The following is a 16651-nucleotide window of genomic DNA, read 5'->3' as shown; positions in this document are numbered from 1 at the left end:
CGTGATATGGTGATGGAATATAGTGATGATATAGGCGTGATAATGGTGATGGACAGATTGTATCTTATAAAAATTAATAAGGAACCAATGCTATAAAAGAGCAAAGACCCGTTTCTTATAAGTTTTATAAGGGATGGTATGAAAGGACTTTGACCCACTAGTTATTTAAACTAGGAACCAGAAGTATCAAGGTGAAGGAATGACGCCACAAGCTTTAGAAAGGCTTGTTTAATCGATATAGTTCTAAAAAGAACTTGAAGAGAGAATAATCTCACAAAGGATTTATAATTATCAAAGGGTTATTTTACAAATGAAATATCCAAGCCTATTTATAGGCTAGCATAGGTTTGGCCGAATAAATAGGTGTCCATTCGGCTAAATACATGACTATTAAATAGAAATACATGATGTTTTAATGAATGAAGATGTCCTTGGCCGAATGGTCTCCTTGCTCTTCATCTTGGCGCCAATTTTGAATCAAAATGATGCTTAGGCTGAATAGAGAGAATCCTTTTCATTTTGGCACCCATTTCATCCACACGCATGGCATATGTGTGGACTGGTCATGAGGCACTCTGATGTGAGGCAACCAGGCTTCTTCAATGATGGAGAAGTTGGCAACCTTGTTGTTTCCCGATCTAGGAGAGACACCAAATGCTACACCTTGGATTGAAAGTAATATGCACAAAAAGAAGAAGAATTGATTAAGTAATATGATAATTAAGAAATGAAAAGTAAATAGAAATGGAAAGATTTGAAATGGATAGAATAGTTATCAAAGATGGGCTGTGGAAGTGTTGAATAAATCTCCTTCAAGTGATGTTGACTTCGGCCTCCAATGGTGGTGATGAAGTATGCCTTGTTGATGAATGAAGGATGATTTAATGGTGATGAAATGGTAATGGAAGGATGATGTTATTGGCGTGATATGGTGATGGAATATGGTGATGATATAGGCGTGATAATGGTGATGGACAGATTGTATCTTATAAAACTAAGAAGGAACCAATGCTATAAAGGAGCAAAGACCCATTTCTTATAAGTTCTATAAGGGATGGTATGAAAGTACTTTGACCCACTAGTTATTTAAACTAGGAACCAGAAGTATCAATGAGGGAATGACGCCACAAGCATTAGAAAAGGCTTGCTTAATCGATATAGTTCTAAAAAGAACTTGAAGAGAGAATAATCTCACAAAAGGATTTTAATTATCAAAGGGTTAAGTTTACAAATGAATGCCAAAGCCTATTTATAGTTTTGTAAAGGCTTGGCCGAATAAATAGATGCCTTTTCAGCAAAGTACATGTCTTAAAACGAAAATAAATGATGCTTGGATGAGGGGAGATGTCTTTGGCCGAATGGTTCCCATAACTCTTCATCTTGGCGCCAATTTGAAGCATGATGATGTTTAGGCCGAATAGAGAGAAGCCTATTCATCTTGGCGCCTAATTCATTCACATGCAAAGCACATGGGTGGCTGGTCATGTGGCACTCACATGGTTGGTGTTGAATGCTTAAGGCGTGGACTCTTCCATGGTGTGTAGATGAATAGCAACTTAGGCTTGACTTGGCATCAAACATGTGTCTAGGTGACTTGGCATCAATGGGGCAGCAACTAATTATGAAAGGTCACATTTGTGTGAAACAACCTTTCATCATTTGAGCTACTTCCCATGAGTTTGAGCTGAAGATGAGCTGGCCATAGATGAATTGCATGAAGATGAGTCATAGGACAGCTCCTTGTGAAAGGTCACTTCTCGGATTGGCAACTCTTCGCGAAAAGGTACGAATTCACAAAATTTGACCTAGACCATATTTGTAGTGCTCTGTGTGGTGAAGATGATGGTGCAATTCTCCAGCTGTAATGAAGTCTCTAGCTAGCTCAAAAGTCCAGCTCAAGTGAGCTATGAGCTCGAGGGTCAGCTGACAACTTTTCACCATTTATTCTTCATGATCTCCCAAGTCATCCTATGTAAGGTTTCCTAGCTCATTGACTTCAATTCTGGCTTTAAATCAGCTCCCATGATGTGGCCGAACATGTATCTACAAAAGAAAGCATTTATAAGCAAGTAATATAAGATATAAATATGTGGTTCATAATAATAACTTCATACATTCATAATATCATCATCATAACTATAGATATAATGTATGTAAGCCATTATCATAACTATGGTATAAAGAAAGATTAAGTTAAAGAAAATCCCCCTTTGAACATTGAGAAAGGTTGGAGATGCAAGTCCATTTTTGATGCTGAATCGGATCACATCATCCCCCCCTTCTTTAAAGCGATTTGTCATCAAATCGAAGGGTGGTTTCTTTTCAACATTCCTCCATTCCATAGTTGCTGTTTCGTCAGAAATTGGGATCCCTTCTTTAGGCTCTTGAGTGAGATATGCCCATGTAATTTTGCTTTGAATATTGTGGTCCCTTGATATCCCAAAAGTGGTGTCTTTTAATACTACAATAGGCATGATCATTGGATTCTCATAGGTCACGTCCTTTGGTTCTTCTAAAGACACATTCTTTGAATGAAAATTGATGTCCTTTTGCTTTTCAATGGACACATCTTTTGGGTTCCCAAAGGTCACGTCTCCTAAATCTTCCTTTTGGCAATTGGTGCCTCTTGGTAAATCCTGCAAGTCAAAGGAAAAATCTGCATGTTCAAAGTTAGAATAATCATCTTTAACCTTGCATTTTGTCAATAGGCATTCTCGAATCAAGCACTTTGAAGAATAAGCACTTGTTTTTGGATCAGTTTCTTCCACAGTTGTTGTTTTTCCTTTCCTCACAGCCTCAACACTCTGTTTCATTCTGACTTGATCATTCTGAACTTGTTTAGGCGTTAAAGGAGTTAGGATAAACTTCTTTCCTTTATGGCTGAATGAGTATTGATTGGTAAAACAATCATGAATAGTCCTTTTGTCATATTGCCATGGCCTTCCAAGAAGTAGATGGCTAGCGTGCATAGGGACAACATCACACATAACCTCATCTTTGTATTTGCCAATGGAAAAAGGAACTATCACCTGTTTGCTAACGTTGAGTTCTCCTCGTTCATTGAGCCACTGCAACTTATATGGATTTGGGTGCTTCATTGTTTTCAAACCAAGTTTTTCCACCATTATTGTACTAGCCACATTAGTACAACTTCCACCGTCTATGATAACAAAACATACCTTTTCATTTATATGACATCGGGTATGGAATATGTTCTCTCGTTGTGCATTGTCTTCCGCAACTTGAAGATTCAAACTCCTTCTAATTACCAAGGCTTCTCCTTGATCAACTGGATCAGCAAGAGTTATTTCTTCATTGACTTCAATGGGTGCCTCTTCTTCCTCTTCTGGTTCTGATTCTATTTCACCATTTCCAAGTAAGAGCATGGTATTCCGGTTAGGACATTGTGTAGCTATATGGCCCCTTCCAAGACATTTAAAACATCTAATGTCTCTTGATCGTTCAGTGGTTTGCTTTCCTCGGTTGGGGTCTTTACTTACTTGTTGAGTCTTTGAAGATTCAGCTTGTTCTTTAACAGGAGGAGTAGGTTTCTTTATGTTTGGACTCCATTTTGATGGTGTTGGCGCAACATTACGAGATGTATGTCTCTTCTTCAGTTGCCTTTCAATCTTCATTGCCATTTGTACCATCTCATCTAATTCGATGTAATGATACAACTCTAAGGTATTGGCAATTTCGGGATTAAGTCCAGCAAGGAATCTTGCCATAGTTGCTTCACGATCCTCCTCAATGTTGACTCGGATCATAGCCACTTCCATCTCTTTGTAGTAGTCCTCCACACTCCTATGGCCTTGTTTAAGATTCTGTAACTTTTGAAACAAGTCACGGTGATAGTGAACAGGAATGAATCGTTTTCTCATAATACCTTTCATTTCATGCCAAGTTGAGACCGGTCGTTCTCCATTCCTCCTTCGGTTAAGGGTAAGTTGATCCCACCATATTAAGGCATAGTCTATAAACTCCATGGCTGCCAATCTTACTTTCTTCATCTCGGAATAGTTATGGCAACTAAAAACATGTTCCACTTTGCTTTCCCATTCAAGATAGGCTTCAGGATCAGTCTTTCCTTGGAATTGAGGAATTTTGATCTTAATGTTGCTCAAATTGTCATCAATAATGGCACGTCTAGGGCCTTGGAATGCTGCTTGTTCACCCTCATCAAAATTTTCTTGAACATCTTCTTCTGGAGGGGGTGGTTGTTGTTGCCTTCTATTGGCTCCATTATGTCGGGTTGGTGGTAAATCATGGCGTTGATCTATCTTTTCATGAAGAGCATTGAACTCTTCACGAAACATTCTCATCATTTCACCAATGAGTGCCTGCATTTGTAAGTTTGGTGTTCCTGCATTTCCTCGGGGACTTTGAGACATGGTTAGTGAAATAAAGTAATTTAAAAACCTTACCAGCACACTCACAAAAACCTCACGTGGTCTCTCCAAGAAAAAAATTCAGATTGCACTCCACTCACTCTCGTGTTTGCACTCGGGGATATGATACTTGGCTTTTTCTGATCCCCCTTCTGATCTCACCCTCTCGTTTGCCTTTTACCGTTCAATTCTCTCTTGTGGGTCCTTTTAAAGAACTAACTCAAGATTGAGCAAGTTTCTTTAGTTTGTGCGTCGGTTTAGAAATGGTTAAGGTATAGGATAAAGGATAGGCTAGAAAAAGTTAAGAAAGATGATAAGGTAATGGAATAAGAAAAGATGAAAGAAAAGGAAATGAAATAGTAAATAAGTGAAGATGACTTACAACTCAAGTTGCAACACTTATTATCTTCCTTCACAAGAAACAACAAGGATACCTCCTTCAAGTTTGATGTTGGGCAGATTGTATGGTGCTTCTCTTTGAGTGTACTTTGCAACTTGCTTCACTTTTCTTTTGCCTTTGAATTTCTTCTTTTCTTTTCTTTTGCACTCCAAATTTGTTGTAGGAGTCTTTTCTTTTCTCTTTTGTTTTCTTCTTTCTTGTTGCTTTTTGTTGTAGCACTTTTAATGTCAATCCACCAAAGCTCTGATTACCGCTTGATGTGAGGCTAACCAGGCTTCTTCAATGATGGAGAAGTTGGCAACCTTGTTGTTTCCCGATCTAGGAGAGACACCAAATGCTACACCTTGGATTGAAAGTAATATGCACAAAAAGAAGAAGAATTGATTAAGTAATATGATAATTAAGAAATGAAAAGTAAATAGAAATGGAAAGATTTGAAATGGATAGAATAGTTATCAAAGATGGGCTGCGGAAGTGTTGAATAAATCTCCTTCAAGTGATGTTGACTTCGGCCTCCAATGGAGGTGATGAAGTATGCCTTGTTGATGAATGAAGGATGATTTAATGGTGATGAAATGGTAATGGAAGGATGATGTTATTGGCGTGATATGGTGATGGAATATGGTGATGATATAGGCGTGATAATGGTGATGGACAGATTGTATCTTATAAAACTAAGAAGGAACCAATGCTATAAAGGAGCAAAGACCCATTTCTTATAAGTTCTATAAGGGATGGTATGAAAGTACTTTGACCCACTAGTTATTTAAACTAGGAACCAGAAGTATCAATGAGGGAATGACGCCACAAGCTTTAGAAAAGGCTTGCTTAATCGATATAGTTCTAAAAAGAACTTGAAGAGAGAATAATATCACAAAAGGATTTTAATTATCAAAGGGTTAAGTTTACAAATGAATGCCAAAGCCTATTTATAGTTTTGTAAAGGCTTGGCCGAATAAATAGATGCCTTTTCGGCAAAGTACATGTCTTAAAACGAAAATAAATGATGCTTGGATGAGGGGAGATGTCTTTGGCCGAATGGTTCCCATAACTCTTCATCTTGGCGCCAATTTGAAGCATGATGATGTTTAGGCCGAATAGAGAGAAGCCTATTCATCTTGGCGCCTAATTCATTCACATGCAATGCACATGGGTGGCTGGTCATGTGGCACTCACATGGTTGGTGTTGAATGCTTAAGGCGTGGACTCTTCCATGGTGTGTAGATGAATAGCAACTTAGGCTTGACTTGGCATCAAACATGTGTCTAGGTGACTTGGCATCAATGGGGCAGCAACTAATTATGAAAGGTCACATTTGTGTGAAACAACCTTTCATCATTTGAGCTACTTCCAATGAGTTTGAGCTGAAGATGAGCTGGCCATAGATGAATTGCATGAAGATGAGTCATAGGACAGCTCCTTGTGAAAGGTCACTTCTCGGATTGGCAACTCTTCGCGAAAAGGTACGAATTCACAAAATTTGACCTAGACCATATTTGTAGTGCTCTGTGTGGTGAAGATGATGGTGCAATTCTCCAGCTGTAATGAAGTCTCTAGCTAGCTCAAAAGTCCAGCTCAAGTGAGCTATGAGCTCGAGGGTCAGCTGACAACTTTTCACCATTTGTTCTTCATGATCTCCCAAGTCATCCTATGTAAGGTTTCCTAGCTCATTGACTTCAATTCTGGCTTTAAATCAGCTCCCATGATGTGGCCGAACATGTATCTACAAAAGAAAGCATTTATAAGCTAAGTAATATAAGATATAAATATGTGGTTCATAATAATAACTTCATACATTCATAATATCATCATCATAACTATAGATATAATGTATGTAAGCCATTATCATAACTATGGTATAAAGAAAGATTAAGTTAAAGAAAATCCCCCTTTGAACATTGAGAAAGGTTGGAGATGCAAGTCCATTTTTGATGCTGAATCGGATCACATCACACTCACATGGGTGGCTTGGGGTCTTATGGTGTGTCTCCTACTTGGCGTGAAGTTGAGCAGCAACTTAGGTGTGACTTTGCATCCAACTTGCTTCTAGATGACAGGGCGTAAATGGGGCAGTAACTATTTATGAAAGGTCACATTTGTGGAAGGCAACCTTTCATCATTTAAGCAACTTCCCATGTGTTTGAGCTGAATATGAGCTGGCCATAGATGCAATACATGTCAATGAGTCTTAAGATAGCTCCTTGTGAAAGGACACTTCTCGGATTGGCAACTCTTCGCGAAAAGGTACGAATTCACAAATTTTGACCTAGACCATATTTGTAGTGCTTTGTGTGGTGAAGATGATGGTGCAACTCTCCAGCTAAAAAGAAGTCTCTAGCTAGCTCAAAAGTCCAGCTCAAGTGAGCTATGAGCTCGGAGGTCAGCTGACAACTTTTCATCATTTGTTCTTCATGATCTCCTAAGTCATCTTATGGAAGTTTTCCTAGCTCATTGACTCCCATACTAGCTTTAAATCAGCTCCTATCATGTGGTCGAACATGTACGTACAAAAGAAAGCTTTTATAAGCTAAGTAATATAAAATATAAATATATAAATATGTGGTTCATAGATTATATTATATTTCAACATAAAACATATTATATAATCTATTGTTTGGGGATGTATTCTTAAATGATTCAAAGGTTTTAATGCATTTGGTAGTAAGAGCTTTCCTGAATAGTTTGGCTCTTGATCGAGTTATTGGTCCATGTGGCATTACTTCCATATCCTTTGAAGATGGTGTTGGTGTGCTCACATCAACGTTAGATGGATGCCAACTCACACATCGTTGCTGCTCATTTTCACACCAAGGAGAAGCCACACCATAAGTTCCCTATACCGCCCATGTGAGTGCCTCATGACCAGCCCACCCATGTGCCATGCGTGTGGATGAAATGGGCGCCAAAATGAAGAGGCCTATCTCTATTCGGCCAAAGCCTCACCTTGTTTCAAGTTGGCGCCAAGATGAAGAGACAAGGGAACCATTCGGCCAAAGACATCTCCCCCATCCAAGCATCATCTATTTTTGTTTTAAGACATGTATCTAGCCGAATAGACACCTAATTATTCAGCCAAACCTATGCAAGCCTATAAATAGGCTTTGGCATTTCATTTGTAAACAACCCTTTGATCAATTAAAAAGTCTTTGTGAGATATTTCTCTCTTCAAGTTCTTTTTAGAACTATATCGATTAAGCAAGCTTTCATAGTTTGTGACGTCAAACCCCTTTCATTGATACATCTGGTTCCTAGTTTATATAACTAGTGGGTCAAAGTCCTTGCTACCATCCCTTATAAAACTTATAAGAAACGGGTATTTACTCCTTTATAGCATTGGTTCCTTCTTACTTTTATAAGATACTACATATAACATCACCATCTTCCATCACCATTTTCACGCCTATAACATCACCATCTTTCATCACCATTGCACGCCTATATTATCATCAACTTCTATCACCATTTCACGCCTATATAACCACCAATCCCTTACCATCTATTCATCATTCAATCATCCTTCATTCATCAACAAGGCATACATCCATTTCACCATTGGAGGCCGAATTCATCAACACTTGAAGGATATTTATACAACATCACTTCCGCAACCCATCTTTAATAACATTTCTTTCCATTTCAATTCTTTCCATTTTTATTTCCTTTCTTAATTATCCATTTATTTAACAACTTCTTATTCTTTATGCAGATTACTTCCAATTCAACGAGTAGCATTTGGTGTCTCTTCTAGACCGGGAAATAACAAGGTTGCCAACTTCTCCATTATTGAAGAAGCCTGGTTAGCCTTACTGATGTGATCCGATTCAGCATCAAAAATGGACTTGCATCTCCAACCTTTCTCAATGTTCAAAGGGGGATTTTCTTTAACTTAATCTTTCTTTATACCATAGTTATGATAATGGCTTACATACATTATATTTATAGTTATGATGATGATATTATGAATATATGAAGTTATTATTATGAACCACATATTTATATCTTATATTACTTAGCTTATAAATGCTTTCTTTTGTAGGTACATGTTCGGCCACATCATGGGAGCTGATTTAAAGCTAGAATTGAAGTCAATGAGCTAGGAAACCTTACATAGGATGACTTGGGAGATTATGAAGAACAAATGGTGAAAAGTTGTCAGCTGACCCTCGAGCTCATAGCTCACTTGAGCTGGACTTTTGAGCTAGCTAGAGACTTCATTTCAGCTGGAGAGTTGCACCATCATCTTCACCACACAGAGCACTACAAATATGGTCTAGGTCAAATTTTGTGAATTCGTACCTTTTCGCGAAGAGTTGCCAATCCGAGAAGTGACCTTTCACAAGGAGCTGTCCTATGACTCATCTTCATGCAATTCATCTATGGCCAGCTCATCTTCAGCTCAAACTCATGGGAAGTAGCTCAAATGATGAAAGGTTGTTTCACACAAATGTGACCTTTCATAATTAGTTGCTGCCCCATTGATGCCAAGTCACCTAGACACATGTTTGATGCCAAGTCACGCCTAAGTTGCTGTTCATCTACACACCATGGAAGAGTCCACGCCTTAAGCATTCAACACCAACCATGTGAGTGCCACATGACCAGCCACCCATGTGCTTTGCATGTGAATGAATTAGGCGCCAAGATGAATATGCTTCTCTCTATTCGGCCTAAACATCATCATGCTTCAAATTGGCGCCAAGATGAAGAGTTATGGGAACCATTCGGCCAAAGACATCTCCCCTCATCCAAGCATCATTTATTTTCGTTTTAAGACATGTACTTTGCCGAAAAGGCATCTATTTATTCGCCCAAGCCTTTACAAAACTATAAATAGGCTTTGGCATTCATTTGTAAACTTAACCCTTTGATAATTAAAAATCCTTTTGTGAGATTATTCTCTCTTCAAGTTCTTTTCAGAACTATATCGATTAAGCAAGCCTTTTCTAAAGCTTGTGGCGTCATTTCCTCATTGATACTTCTGGTTCCTAGTTTAAATAACTAGTGGGTCAAAGTACTTCCATACCATCCCTTATAGAACTTATAAGAAACGGGTCTTTGCTCCTTTATAGCATTGGTTCCTTCTTAGTTTTATAAGATACAATCTATCCATCACCATTATCACGCCTATATCATCACCATATTCCATCACCATATCACGCCAATAACATCATCCTTCCATTACCATTTCATCACCATTAAATCATCCTTCATTCATCAACAAGGCATACTTCATCACCACCATTGGAGGCCGAAGTCAACATCACTTGAAGGAGATTTATTCAACACTTCCGCAGCCCATCTTTGATAACTATTCTATCCATTTCAAATCTTTCCATTTCTATTTACTTTTCATTTCTTAATTATCATATTACTTAATCAATTCTTCTTTTTTTTGTGCATATTACTTTCAATTCAAGGTGTAGCATTTGGTGTCTCTCCTAGATCGGGAAACAACAAGGTTGCCAACTTCTCCATCATTGAAGAAGCCTGGTTAGCCTCACATCAAGTGGTATCAGAGCTTTGGTGGATTGACATTAAAAGTGCTACAACAAAAAGCAACAAGAAAGAAGAAAACAAAAGAGAAAAGAAAAGACTCCTACAACAAATTTGGAGTGCAAAAGAAAGAAAAGAAAAGAAGAAATTCAAAAGCAAAAGAAAAGTGAAGCAAGTTGCAAAGTACACTCAAAGAGAAGCACCATACAATCTGCCCAACATCAAACTTGAAGGAGGTATCCTTGTTGTTTCTTGTGAAGGAAGATAGTAAGTGTTGCAACTTTAGTTGTAAGTCATCTTCACTTATTTACTATTTCATTTCCTTTTCTTTCATCTTTTCTTATTCCATTACCTTATCATCTTTCTTAACTTTTTCTAGCCTATCCTTTATCCTATACCTTAACCATTTCATCACCATTAAATCATCCTTCATTCATCAACAAGGCATACTTCATCACCACCATTGGAGGCCGAAGTCAACATCACTTGAAGGAGATTTATTCAACACTTCCGCAGCCCATCTTTGATAACTATTCTATCCAATTCAAATCTTTCCATTTCTATTTACTTTTCATTTCTTAATTATCATATTACTTAATCAATTCTTCTTCTTTTTGTGCATATTACTTTCAATCCAAGGTGTAGCATTTGGTGTCTCTCCTAGATCGGGAAACAACAAGGTTGCCAACTTCTCCATCATTGAAAGGCAACTGAAGAAGAGACATACATCTCGTAATGTTGCGCCAACACCATCAAAATGGAGTCCAAACATAAAGAAACCTACTCCTCCTGTTAAAGAACAAGCTGAATCTTCAAAGACTCAACAAGTAAGTAAAGACCCCAACCGAGGAAAGCAAACCACTGAACGATCAAGAGACATTAGATGTTTTAAATGTCTTGGAAGGGGCCATATAGCTACACAATGTCCTAACCGGAATACCATGCTCTTACTTGGAAATGGTGAAATAGAATCAGAACCAGAAGAGGAAGAAGAGGCACCCATTGAAGTCAATGAAGAAATAACTCTTGCTGATCCCGTTGATCAAGGAGAAGCCTTGGTAATTAGAAGGAGTTTGAATCTTCAAGTTGCGGAAGACAATGCACAACGAGAGAACATATTCCATACTCGATGTCATATAAATGAAAAGGTATGTTTTGTTATCATAGACGGTGGAAGTTGTACTAATGTGGCTAGTACAATAATGGTCGAAAAACTTGGTTTGAAAACAATGAAGCACCCAAATCTATATAAGTTGCAGTGGCTCAATGAACGAGGAGAACTCAATGTTAGCAAACAGGTGATAGTTCCTTTTTCCATTGGCAAATACAAAGATGAGGTTATGTGTGATGTTGTCCCTATGCACGCTAGCCATCTACTTCTTGGAAGGCCATGGCAATATGACAAAAGGACTATTCATGATTGTTTTACCAATCAATACTCGTTCAGCCATAAAGGAAAGAAGTTTATCCTAACTCCTTTAACGCCTAAACAAGTTCAGAATGATCAAGTCATAATGAAACAGAGTGTTGAGGCTATGAGGAAAGGAAAAGCAACAACTGTGGAAGAAACTGATCCAAAAACAAGTGCTTATTCTTCAAAGTGCTTGATTCGAGAATGCCTATTGACAAAATGCAAGGTTAAAGATGATTATTCTAACTTTGAACATGCAGATTTTTCCTTTGACTTGCAGGATTTACCAAGAGGCACCAATTGCCAAAAGGAAGATTTAGGAGACGTGACCTTTGGGAACCCAAAAGATGTGTCCATTGAAAAGCAAAAGGACATCAATTTTCATTCAAAGAATGTGTCTTTAGAAGAACCAATGGACGTGACCTATGAGAATCCAATGATCATGCCTATTGGAGTATTAAAAGACACCACTTTTGGGATATCAAGGGACCACAATATTCAAAGCAAAATTACATGGGCATATCTCACTCAAGAGCCTAAAGAAGGGATCCCAATTTCTGACGAAACAGCAACTATGGAATGGAGGAATGTTGAAAAGAAACCACCCTTCGATTTGATGACAAATCGCTTTAAAGAAGGGGGGATGATGTGATCCGATTCAGCATCAAAAATGGACTTGCATCTCCAACCTTTCTCAATGTTCAAAGGGGGATTTTCTTTAACTTAATCTTTCTTTATACCATAGTTATGATAATGGCTTACATACATTATATTATAGTTATGATGATGATATTATGAATGTATGAAGTTATTATTATGAACCACATATTTATATCTTATATTACTTAGCTTATAAATGCTTTCTTTTGTAGGTACATGTTCGGCCACATCATGGGAGCTGATTTAAAGCTAGAATTGAAGTCAATGAGCTAGGAAACCTTACATAGGATGACTTGGGAGATCATGAAGAACAAATGGTGAAAAGTTGTCAGCTGACCCTCGAGCTCATAGCTCACTTGAGCTGGACTTTTGAGCTAGCTAGAGACTTCATTTCAGCTGGAGAGTTGCACCATCATCTTCACCACACAGAGCACTACAAATATGGTCTAGGTCAAATTTTGTGAATTCGTACCTTTTCGCGAAGAGTTGCCAATCCGAGAAGTGACCTTTCACAAGGAGCTGTCCTATGACTCATCTTCATGCAATTCATCTATGGCCAGCTCATCTTCAGCTCAAACTCATGGGAAGTAGCTCAAATGATGAAAGGTTGTTTCACACAAATGTGACCTTTCATAATTAGTTGCTGCCCCATTGATGCCAAGTCACCTAGACACATGTTTGATGCCAAGTCACGCCTAAGTTGCTGTTCATCTACACACCATGGAAGAGTCCACGCCTTAAGCATTCAACACCAACCATGTGAGTGCCACATGACCAGCCACCCATGTGCTTTGCATGTGAATGAATTAGGCGCCAAGATGAATAGGCTTCTCTCTATTCGGCCTAAACATCATCATGCTTTAAATTGGCGCCAAGATGAAGAGTTATGGGAACCATTCGGCCAAAGACATCTCCCCTCATCCAAGCATCATTTATTTTCGTTTTAAGACATGTACTTTGCCGAAAAGGCATCTATTTATTCGCCCAAGCCTTTACAAAACTATAAATAGGCTTTGGCATTCATTTGTAAACTTAACCCTTTGATAATTAAAAATCCTTTTGTGAGATTATTCTCTCTTCAAGTTCTTTTCAGAACTATATCGATTAAGCAAGCCTTTTCTAAAGCTTGTGGCGTCATTTCCTCATTGATACTTCTGGTTCCTAGTTTAAATAACTAGTGGGTCAAAGTACTTTCATACCATCCCTTATAGAACTTATAAGAAACGGGTCTTTGCTCCTTTATAGCATTGGTTCCTTCTTAGTTTTATAAGATACAATCTGTCCATCACCATTATCACGCCTATATCATCACCATATTCCATCACCATATCACGCCAATAACATCATCCTTCCATTACCATTTCATCACCATTAAATCATCCTTCATTCATCAACAAGGCATACTTCATCACCACCATTGGAGGCCGAAGTCAACATCACTTGAAGGAGATTTATTCAACACTTCCGCAGCCCATCTTTGATAACTATTCTATCCATTTCAAATCTTTCCATTTCTATTTACTTTTCATTTCTTAATTATCATATTACTTAATCAATTCTTTTTCTTTTTGTGCATATTACTTTCAATCCAAGGTGTAGCATTTGGTGTCTCTCCTAGATCGGGAAACAACAAGGTTGCCAACTTCTCCATCATTGAAGAAGCCTGGTTAGCCTCACATCACTTACATCAAGTGGTAATCAGAGCTTTGGTGGATTGACAATCAAGTGCTGCAACAAAATCAACAAAAAGAGAAAAAGAAAGAAAAAAAACAAAAAGAAAAGAAGAAATTCAAAGAGAAAGAAAAAGTGAAGAAAGTTGCAAAGTACACTCAAAGAGAAGAACATTACAATCTACCCAACATCAAACTTAAAGGAGGTATCCTTGTTGTTTCTTGTGAAGGAAGATAGTATGTGTTGTAACCTGAGTTGTAAGTTATCTTCATTTTTCTTACTATTTCATTTCATTATTCTTTCATCTTTTCTTATTTCATTACCATATCTTTTTCTTAACCTTTTTCTATCCTACCCTTATCATAACCATTTCTATTTCTAACCATTCTAAACTGACGCACAAACTAAATAGACTTGCTCAATCTTGAGTTAGTTCTTAAAAAGGACCCACAAGAGAGAATCGAGCGGAAAAAGGCAAACGAGAGGGTAAGACAGAAGGGGGATCAGAAAAAGCCAAGAACATATCCCCGAGTGCAAACACGAGTGTGAGTGGAGTGCAATCTAAACTTTCTTTGGAGTGATCAAGTGAGGTTTTGTGAGTGTGCTGGTAAGGTTTTTAATTTATTTTACTAACTATGTCTCAAAGCCCCAGAGAAAATATAGGAACACCAAACTTACAAATGCAGGCTCTCATTGGCGAAATGATGAGAATGTTTCGTGAAGAGTTTGACGCTCTTCATGAAAATATAGATCAATGCTAGGATCTACCACCAGGACATAATAATGGCGCCCATAGAAGACAACAACAACCACACCTCCAGAAGAAGAAGTTCAAGAAAATTTAGACAATGGAGAACAAGCAGCATTCCAAGGCCCTGGACGTGCCATTGTTGATGACAACTTGAGTAATATCAAGATTAAAATTCCTTAATTCCAAGGAAAGACTGATCCTGAAGCCTACCTTGAATGGGAAAGCAAAGTGGAACACGTTTTTAGTTGCCACAACTATTCCGAAATGAAGAAAGTAAGATTGATAGTCATGGAGTTCATAGACTATGCTTTAATATGGTGGGATCAACTTACCATTAATCGAAGAAGGAATGGAGAAAGATCGGTCTCAACTTGGCTTGAAATGAAAGGTATTACGCAGAAACAATTCATTCCTGTTCACTATCACCGTGACTTGTTTCAAAAGTTACAGAATCTTAAACAATAAGGCCATAGGAGTGTGGAGGACTATTACAAAGAGATAGAAAAGGCAATGATCCGAGTCAACATTGAGGAGGATCATGAAGCAACTATGGTGAGATTCCTTACCGGACTTAATCCCGAAATTACCAATACCTTGGATTTATATCATTACATAGAAATGGATGAGATGGTGTAAATGGCAATGAAAATTGAGGGGACACACATCTCGCAATATTGCACCCACATCATCCAAATGGACTCCAAACAACATCAAGAAGCCAACTCCTCCTCTTGTCAAAGAACAAGCCGAATCTTTAAAGAATCATCAAGTAAACAAAGACTTCAACCGAGGAAAGCAAACTATTGAACGTTCAAGTGACATTAGATGCTTTAAATGTCTTGAGAGGGGCCACGTATCTACACAATGCCCTAACCAGAACACCATGCTTTTACTTGGAAATGGTGAAATAGAATCTGAATCAGAGGAAGAACAAGAGGCACCTATTGAAGTCAATGAAGAAATCACTCTTGCAGATCCCGTTGATCAAGGAGAAGCTTTGGTAATTAAAAGAAGTTTGAATGTTCAAGTCTCGGAAGATAATGCACAACGAGAGAACATTTTTCATACCCGATGCCATGTGAATGAAAAGGTATGTATTGTTATTATAGATGGTGGAAGTTGTACTAACGTGGCCAGTACAATAATGGTGGAAAAGCTTGGTTTGAAAACAATGAAGCACCCAAAACCATATAAGTTGTAGTGGCTCAATGAACGAGGAGAACTCAATGTTAGCAAACAAGTGTTAGTTATTTTTCCATTGGCAAATACAAAGATGAGGTTATGTGTGATGTTGTCCCTATGCACGCTAGCCATCTACTTCTTGGAAGGCTATGGCAATTCGACCAAAGAACTATTCATAATTGTTTTACCAATCAATACTCGTTCAGCCATAAAGGGAAGAAGATTATCCTTAATCCTTTAACGCCTAAACAAGTCCAGAATGATCAAGCCAAAATGAAGCAAAGTGTTGAGGCTATAAGGAAAGGAAAAGCAACAACCATGGAGGAAATTGATCTGAGAACTAGTGCTTATTCTTCAAAGTGCTTGATTCGAGAATGTCTATTGATAGAATGCAAGGTTAAAGATGATTATTCTAACTTTGAACAAGATTTTTTCTTTGACTTGCAGGATGTACCAAGAGACGCCATTTTCCAAAAGGAAGGTTTAGGAGATGTGACCTTTGGAAATCCAAAAGACATATCCATTGAGCAGCAAAAAGACACAATTTTTCATTCAAATAATGTGTCTTTGGAAGAACCAATGGACGTGACCCATGAGGATTCAATGATCATGCCTATTGGAGTATTAAGAGACATCACTTTTGGAAATCAAGGGACCTAAACGTTCAAAGAAAAATTACATGGATATATCTCACT

This window comes from Hibiscus syriacus, unplaced genomic scaffold (genome assembly GCF_006381635.1).
Source record: "Hibiscus syriacus cultivar Baekdansim isolate YM2019G1 unplaced genomic scaffold, ASM638163v2 tig00110023_pilon, whole genome shotgun sequence".
In the NCBI taxonomy this organism is placed as follows: domain Eukaryota; kingdom Viridiplantae; phylum Streptophyta; class Magnoliopsida; order Malvales; family Malvaceae; genus Hibiscus; species Hibiscus syriacus.
The sequence above is the reverse complement of the archived record's forward strand: the minus strand, read 5'-3'. Positions refer to the sequence as shown.